Consider the following 9,184-nt stretch of genomic DNA (forward strand, 5'->3'; position numbering starts at 1 on the left):
TCTACAAAGACAGGTAGCTGTCTAACCCGAGACCTTCTCTCATTCCAGGCGAACCAGGGTGCACAATTCCTAAAGCCTCCACATTCTTGATGCCAGTTGGGGCAAATCCCACTGGGAGACCCTGAGGCTGCAACGCCACCCACATCCTTAGCTGAACCGCAGAAATTGCAGGAGTGAACTAACTCCGAGCCGGGTATCGCAAGCCCCGCCCTCAAGGGGCACGCATGCGCAGCTCTCCACCCCGGCCCCTCCCCGCGCCGGTCCACCCCCATCACAGCGCATGCGCATTCCTCTGGCTGTCCCGCCCCTCCCTTCCAGAGCCCCGGTTCCTTAGAAACCAGGCAGCGTGCTCCCGGTACCGGTGCGCTGGATTCCGGTACCCGTGCATCCGCACTAGCCTCCCTCGGGGAGGACGGACAGCTCCGGAACCCGTGGGGACGCGTGGTCTCGGGTGCGGCGCGGGGCGGGAGATGCCAGCGGGCCAGGTGAGAGGCGGCCGGCGCGGGTGAGGGTGAAGCAGGGCATGGAGCAGCCGGGAGCGGGCACTGCCCGGGCCTCTGCCGCCGCCCGGCTTCCCAGGTTGGAGGCGTGGATATGAGGAGCCGGAGGGGGCCTGCCCCTGAGTACCAGGATCGCCTCGGGGTTCCTTTTCCACACCCCAGAGATGGGATTTGAACGTTTGGTCGTAGGATTTTGGCACCTGGAGGACCTTGAACCTCACCCATCTCAGTAGAGATGCTGAACCCTAGGCTTCCCCGCCTAGTGCGGAACAGGACCCCACCATACCTGTGTGAGGATGGGCGCTTTGTGGATGAGGATGTGTGAGGTGTGGAAGCTTCAGACAAAGGGCTCGTGGGGTCTATCCTCTTGCAGGATGAGATTTGACTTTCAGGCAGCAGATCTCTAAGAAATGGATGTTCAGGTAAGAACTTGAAAGAAGGAACATCCCAGAAAGGTTTGGTTGGCTCTGCCAGTTCTGAATGCGCCCCAGCGGTGTTCTGGTTGGCCCTGGCCTACCTTTTATAGCTCAGGGAAAAAAGCTCATGGCCTTGTGAAGACAAAAGGTGAGGTAAGGTGTCTGTCAAGGCTTTATCACAGTTGAATCACAGTAAGAGAAGAGATGACTGGGAGCTGAGGATTTGTGAGTGGTTATGTGAATTTACCTTCCAGACTGCAGCAGAATCTAAACAGGATAGGCATGGAAAAGTTTAAAACTGCATTGGGTAGACAGCAAGGAAGTTTATTAACCATCTTGCGTTTATGTTAATTGTTCCCACAGTGTCTGGCTAAGATACATGAGGAAGAAATCAAAACCCAGGCTAGGAGCTACCCTTGGATCTAGGGGCACAGAAACCTCTAAAGGAAGGCCTTTTGGTTGAAAGAAAGCCCTTAAGTTAGAAAAAAAAGAGGACACAATGTTATTATGATATGGAGTGATGAGGAAAAGATGGTTGTCTTTGATTTAGAGAAGCTAGATTCATTTTTGATAAGAAAACTCATTTCCTTCTGAAAAGCTAATCACAGAACACAAGAGTTCAGGACATTCATTTTACAGAAACAAAAAAGTTACTGCTTTTAGGGCTATGAATTTAAAGCATCTATTTTGGCTAAGAAGTAGAAAATTTTAGAAAGCAGTTCTGTTTTTAAAACTTTTATTTTAAGCCAGATGAGGTGGCTCTTGCCTTTAATCCCAGTACTCAGGAGGCAGAGGCAGGTGGATCGCTATGAATTGAAGGCCAGCCTGGTCTACATAGCAAGTTACAGGTCAGTGGGGGCTACAGGGAGACCCTCTCTCAAAAAGACCAAAAAAACCCCAAACAAATGCTATTTTGTAAATGAAGAATTCAGTTATGAGACTTGTTCTCTCACCACGTGGTTGTCCTACTTTTCCTCTGAAATTATTTCTCAGGGTCTAATCCTTAATTTATTTATTTATTTAGACAGGATCTCATATAACCCAGATTGGCCTCAAACTAACTATGTCTCCAGGAATAACCTTGAACTTTTGATCTTCCTACCTCTACCTTCCTGCCTGCAGGGAGCATACCACCATGCTGGTTTTCTGAGGTTCTGGGTTTTTATGTATATGCGTGTATTGCCTGCATGTAGGTAAGTGCACCTGTTTCGTGCAGTGCTCTCGGAGGTCAGAAGAGGCTGTCAGATCCCCTGGGACTGGAATTATGGACAGTTGTTAGCTGCTATGTGGGTGCTGGGATTCGAACCCAGGTCTTCTTGTAAGAACAACCAGTGTTCTTAACCGCTGAGCCATCTTTCCAGCCCCCATTAAATTTTTTTACATTTCATTTATTTTGTGTCCATATGTGTATATGTGCACGAGTGTAGAGATCAGGGACAACTTATTCTTCCACCATGTGGGTACCAGAGATCAAACTCAGGTTCTTAGCCTTGTTGGCAGATGCCTTTACCTGCTGAGCCACCTCACTGGCCCCATTTTTTATTTTTTAATTTGCAAAGAAAATTCAAGCTGGGTGTAGTTGGTACATGCCTGTAATCCCAGCACCCAGATGGAGGAGGAACAAAAGTTCCAGGCTAGCCTGGGCTTCATATCAAGACTCTGTCTCAAAAAGAAAAAAAAAGCCAGGTGGTGGCACATATTTATGATCCCAGCACTTAGGAGCCAGAGACAGGCGGATTGCTGAAAGTTCAAGGCCAATCTGTTTTACATAGTGAGCCTATCTAAAAACAAACAAGCAAACAAAAACAACAAAACCCCAGAAAATTCATATATGATTTCTGTAGTAATAGGACTCAAAGTGAGATCTTGTCTCATTCTATAGCCCAGTCCAGGCTGGAACTTTCTTACCAATCCTCCTGCCTCAGTCTCCCAAGTCAAGTGCTGGGATTATAGCATGACCCACCATGCCTGGCACAAGAATGCTTTATAAAAGGTGATTTTTTTTTTTCCCTCTTGAGGTCAAATCATTTTATTCAGAAACTTAAAGGTGGGAAGGGGCAGATGAGATCCAGGAGATCTGATGTCTTCTGCAGGGCAGATCTTCCTGCCCAACTAGTTGCTAAAAAGTCTAAGATGATTCTTTTAAAAAAATTTTTTTTTTATTTTTATTTTATGTGTTTGAGTATATTGCCTGCATGTGTGTAAGTGCACCCATGTAGTGCAATGCCCATGCGGAGATCAGGAAAGGGCATCCAATCACCTGGAACTGGTTGTTAGCTGCCTTGTGGGTTCTGGGAATCAAACCTGGGCCCTCTGCAAGAGCAGCCAGTGCTTGTAACCACTGAGCCATCTCTCCAGCCCCTAAAGATGATTCTTGATTATAATCATCAATTTGTTGCTAGCATAATAAAACTAATTTTCAACATAATTTTGTCTTTGCAGAGGGTTCCCCCCCCCCAATCTGATGAGAAGATATATGGAAATTTTGTTAATAGATCAAATCAGTTTCAGAAAGAAAGCTTTGTCCTAGGTTCATAAATCAGTGCTAGTCCATAACTGTAGTAGATATGGTGGCTATAAATTTTATTGACTTCTCTTTCATCTGTGGGATTATTTTGTAAAGGTACCTCATGAGTTAGAATGGGGAACTGAAAAGATAACTCAGTGGTAAAGAGCACTTGCTGGCTTGCTGCTCTTCCCAGAGGACCTGAGTTCAGTTCTTAGCATCCTTATCTGGTGGCCCATAACTGCCTATAAGTCCAGCTTGAGCAGGTTCCGATGCCCTTTTCTGGCCTCTGAGGCACCTTCACATGCTCATACTGCCCCCATTACACATACAGGTTTTTGGGGTTTTTTTTTTTGTCTTTTTTGAAGCAGTGTCTCCCTGTAACCCCAGCTGTCCTGGATCTTGCTATGTAGACCAGGCTGGCCTCAAACTCACAAAGATCCTCCTGCCTCTGCCTCCCAAGTGCTGGGATTAAAGGCGTGTGCCACCACACCCAGCTTTTTTTTTTTTCAGTTATAATGAAGCATCATCAAAATTATGCATAATCTATGAAGAAAGTCAGTACTATTGCCTAGATTCGGTCAGAAAGGCTTCATTCATGAAGATGATTGTATTCAAGAGTAGAAACTCCTATTGTATTAGGGTTGACAGAGGTAGATGATAAGAAGCCAAAATCAAGGTAAGATAGAAAGGAATAGTTGGCCCGTGCTGAACTGGATGGGATATGGAAGCATGTTTTGAAAGTGAAGGGAAATACTTTGCTAGGTGAGCTGTTGTGAAATGAACCACTTAAATGATGTTGCAGTGTGCTTCATGGATTCCTGTGCATTTTCTGAGTTCAGCCACCAGACTCTTCTTTTCAGAAAAGGGTGAACATTATGGGAGACTCTCAAAGGGTTTTTAAGTTGCTATGACAATGAAACCTTTGACAAATAATTACTTAGCATCCACTCTGTTTTCAGTGTAAGTGAGGGCCTTATCAAGTCTGGCCTGCAATAAAGTAATCACTAGTATTTGACAGGCCAACTGTGAGGAACTCCTAGCAGTAATATTAACAGAATCTACTTTCACTGAACTGATTTTCTGGTTTTTCTGTAGGAGAAATGAAAAGGGCATACAGTGTTGTCTGATGTAAGATCTGAGTACAGAGCTGGAGAGATGGCCCAGCGGTTAAGAACACTGGTTGTTCTTGCAGAAGACCTGGGTTCTTATCCCAGCACCCACATGGCAGCTAACAACTGTTCCTAACTCCAGTCCTAGGGAAGCTGGCAGCCTCTTCTGACCTCCGAGGGCATTATATGACATGGGTGCACTTACCTTCATGCAGGCAATACAGGCATACACATAAAATAAAAAAATAAAAAAGATCTGAGTACAGAGGTTAGTTTTTAGAAGACGGGAATCAAATAGCACTAATTAGACAGGGGAAAAAGATCTTGCTGGCGTCTGAAAATTCACTCATGAAATTTATAGTTTGTGTAGTTTTATAGCTTCTTAGGCAGATCCACAAGAGAAGTGGAAGGCCTTTAGGAAAACACTGAATTGGAGATTTTGGTATTTTGGAGAATATGTGCATAGTATAATAAAGGGACATTACTTGTCTTACATATAAGAACAGTTTTAATAAATTTAAAAAGTAAACTAAGGGATAGGGCATGTACTTAATGATGGAATGCTTGCCTCATATGTGTAAGGCCTTGGGTTCAGTCTCCAGCACTGAAGCAAAACAAAAAAAAATATATATTTGAAGGCTAAAAATCCACATTTCTTAAAAATTTAGGTGTTGGGGCTGGAGAGATGGCTCAGTGGTTAAGAACACTGGTTGTTCTTGCAGAAGACCCGGGTTGGAATCCCAGCACCCACATGGCAGCTAACAATGTCTGTAACTCCAGTTCCAGGGGATCTGACAGCCTCTTCTGTCCTCCTTGGGCATTGCATGACACAGGTGCACTTACCTACATGCAGGCAATACACGCATACACATAAAAATAATAATAAATATTTTAAAAAGAATTTAGGTGTCATGAACTGGGCATGGTGACACACGCCTTTAAGCCCAGAACTCTGGAGGCAGAGGCAGGTAGATCTCTGTGAGATTGAGGCCAGCCTGGTCTACATAGTGAGTGCCAGGCCACCTGAGTGTCATATCTTATGTCATTTATTTATTTTTCCTGTGCTGGGCATCAAGCCTAGGGCCTCATACATGCTATCCAAATGCTCTACCACAGAGCTGTATCCCCACCCCCTAGATGTCATTTTTTTTTTTTTTTTTTTTTTAGTGAATGGAAGAGCAGGACCTGGTAACATGGGCCTGTAATCCCAAGTAGAAGGCTGAGGCAGGAGGATTGCAAGTTCAGGTCTTACCTGGGCTACAGAATGAGTTCAAAGCCAGTTTGGACCTTAGCAAGATCCTGTCTCAAAAAGTGAAAGAGGTCTGGAAATGTAGGAGTTCAGAGATAGAGCGTAGTATGCATATGCCCTGGCCCCAGCCCCCAGTATCATCAAAAAACAAAGAAAATAAGCTCGGAATCATGAAAGTTAAAATACAAGATACTGAGAGAGAGAAAAAAAAAAATCAAAGTTATAAGACTTACTTATACTTTTTTTTTTTTTGTCTTTTTGTCTTTTTGAAGGATGTCTCCCTGTAGCCCCAGCTGTCCTAGAACTCACTATGTAGACCAGGCTGGCCTTGAACTCACAGAGATCCACCTGCCTCTGCCTCCCAAGTGCAGGGACTACAGGTGTGTGCCACCACACCTCGCTTATATATTCTATTTTTTATTTTGTTTTGTTTTCTTTTAAATTTTGAGACAGGGTCTCACTATGTAGCCCAGTCCTTAAACAGGCGGTCCCAAACACATAAGGATCTCCTCCCAAGTGCTGTTTATCAGCTTAAAAACTTTAAAAAATTTTAATTTTATGCATATGAGTGTTCTGCCTGCATGTATGTACATGCACCACGTGTGTGCCTGGTGCCTTAAGAGAGCATCAGATCTCCTTGAACTGGAGTTACACTTGGTTGTAAACTGTCATGTGTGTGCTGGGAACTGAATGTGGGTCCTCTGCAAGTGTTCTTACTAGCTGAGCCATCTTCCCAGCTCCTTTTTAATGTTTTAAAAAGGAATTACTTTATTTTTATTTATTATTGTTTGCTATTATTATTATTAGAGAGAGAGATAGCACCTGTGCATGTGTGTGGAAGTCAGAGGACAACTCTGGTTGTCAAGCTTGTGCAACAAGCACTTTTTACCTGTTGGGACCTCTCACCAGACCCTCCCTATACTCGGGAGGCAGAGGCAGGCAGATCTCTGTGAGTTCAAGGCCAGCTTGGTCTACAGAGGGAGTTCCAGGCAGTTGGAGCTACAGGGAGACCTTGTCTCAAAAAAAAAAGACAAAAAAAAAAAAATCTTGAGTGAAAAAATTCAGGGTACAAGCCAGGCTTGGTGGCACATGCCTTTAATCCCCGAACTCGGGAGGCAGAAGCAGGTGGATCTCTGTGAGTTCAAGGCCAGCTTGGTCTACGTAGTGAGTTCCAGGACAGCTGGAGCTACAGGGAGACCCTGTCTCAAAAAGACCAAAAAAAAAAAAAAAAAAGAAAAAAATTCAGGGTACAAATTTGTGACTATAGTATGATCCCAAGTATATCAAATAATTGTAAAAACTTAGCACAAAAAAAGATGGCTCAGTGGGTAAAATGTTTACCATGCAAGCAGGAGAACCCGAGTTCAGATCCCCAGCACCATGTAAAAGGCCAGATTTGGAAGTTGGTGTCTGCAATACAGGGCTGGAGAGGCAGAGATAAGAGGATCCCTGGGACTTGCTGGCAAGTCAGTCTAGCCAAATCTGTGAGCTCCTGATTTGGTGAGAGACCCTATCACAAAAATATGGTGGAGAGGTTGAGGAAGACACCTGACATTGCCCTCTGGCCTCCACATACAAGTACACACTCACAGTGTTTGGAAACACTGTGGGTATGGTGGTACACACCTTTAATCCCGGAACTTGGGAGGCAGAGGCAGACAGATCTCTGTGAGTTGGAGGCCAGCCTGGTGTACATAATGAGTTCCAGGCCAGCTACAGGGAGACTCTGTCTCAAAAAGACCAAAAAACAAAACAAACAAACAAAAACCGAAAAGAAAAAAGAAAACAGCAGTTTTCTATAGTGAGTGTACATTTTTAAAAACAAGCCTTTCTAAAAGTTTCATGTTAGTTTAAAAGGGGATATTGAACTCATTTTCTCTCTAAGGGCCTCCACTCCTCATTCTGTTCAAATTGGTGTGGGGGGCTGGAGATATAACTCAGTGGTAGAGCTCCTATCTAGAATGCATGAGTTCTGTCCCCAGCACTGCAAAAATAATGTCTCAGCCATTTGGGTAAGACCAAGTGCAAAATGAATAAACAAAAGAAAAAAAGAAAGGAAAGAAAGAAAGAAGAAAGAAAAAGAAAATTGGTGTGTGGGTGGGGAAAAAGCCAAGAACTGTGCAGCACTGACATTTCCTATCTTAGGTGTCAGCGAAGCAAACAGTAAAAAGATCATTTGGGGTTGGAATATGGCTCAGTGGTTAGGAGCACATGCTGTTCTTCCAGAGGACCCAAGTTGGCTTCTCAGCACCCACAGCAGGCAACTTGCAACTGCCTGTAATTCCAGTCTAAGGGATCTGACACCTCTTCTGGCCTCTGTGGGCACCCGAATACACTTACAGACATATAAACACAAAAATAAAAATAAATCTTTTTTTTACCACCACCTCCGGCCAAAAAAATAAATCTTTTAAAAAATTACTTAGACAATGAATTTACCTGTGTATAATTGAAAATTGACTGTATGACACTTAGGTTTTTTTAGGGGGAGGCGGTTGGTAGTACTGGAGATTGAATGTGGGGTGTCATGTGTGCGAGGCAAGTTCTTTACCACTGAGCTATACCATACCCAGCACCTCTCTGATGCTTATTGACATCACATTCCAAGCAAAGGATGTTCCATGTGATTAGTGATTTTTGTTGCCCTGACATGACTCATGCTAGGAAATGGTTATCTCAGCAAGGGCTCTGAGAGCATGTGAATGGGAGCACCTGTCCTGTTAGGCATCCTCTGATTGTCAGGGAGAAGCGGTGATAGGTCAGCTGTGCTTCCTGTTCCTTTTCAGCTTTTTGCATTGATGTTCCTGTGTGGAGGGGTCAGAGCGCCTCGTTTGTGTTTCGGAACAGTGGGGAAATAATTTAACGTATCCTTATCTGATATTACTTTCAAAATAAATAACTGTATTTTAACTTAAAAATTTGTGTGTTAGGCCAGGCATGTGGGCACACACCTTTAATCCCAGCACAAGGCAGGCAGATGCAGGAGTATCTCTGTGGAATTAGGGCACCCTGGTCTATATATGAGTACCCTGGTCTATATATGAGTTCCAGGCCAACTGGGGCTACAGGGAGACCCTGACTCAAAAGCCTCCCCCCAAAAAGAAAGAAAATTTATATGTGTGTGCCCACATAATGTATATGTGTGGGCACACACATACCATGGCATACATGTGGAGGTCAGAGGACAACTTTATGGAGTTGGTGGAGTTGGTTCTCTCCATCCACCCTTATGTAGGTCCTAGGGATTGAACTCAGATTATCAGGCTTTATAGCAAATACTGGTTTACCTGCTGGGCTGTCTTACTGGATAGTTCTCCTAGCCTTAGGCTTGTTCTTTTTTTTTTTTTTTTTTTTTTTTTTTTTTTTGAAAAGGGGCTCTCTGTGTTGAGAGGGCGGGCCTT

General features: G+C 44.1%; 1 protein-coding gene across 1 annotated transcript in view; it reads left to right on the plus strand.

The window, feature by feature from the left end:
- The first annotated feature begins 306 nt into the window (after positions 1–306).
- Gfod2 (glucose-fructose oxidoreductase domain containing 2) overlaps positions 307–9,184 on the plus strand; it is a 44,213-nt gene continuing 35,335 nt past the window's right edge. Inside the window, exon 1 of the mRNA XM_008839067.2 lies at positions 307–485. The gene's annotated coding sequence lies outside the window, so the exon portion shown is untranslated. The remainder of the gene's footprint in view (positions 486–9,184) is intronic.

Source organism: Nannospalax galili, unplaced genomic scaffold (genome assembly GCF_000622305.1).
Source record: "Nannospalax galili isolate Female #2095 unplaced genomic scaffold, S.galili_v1.0 scaffold799, whole genome shotgun sequence".
Classification (NCBI taxonomy): Eukaryota; Metazoa; Chordata; class Mammalia; order Rodentia; family Spalacidae; genus Nannospalax; species Nannospalax galili.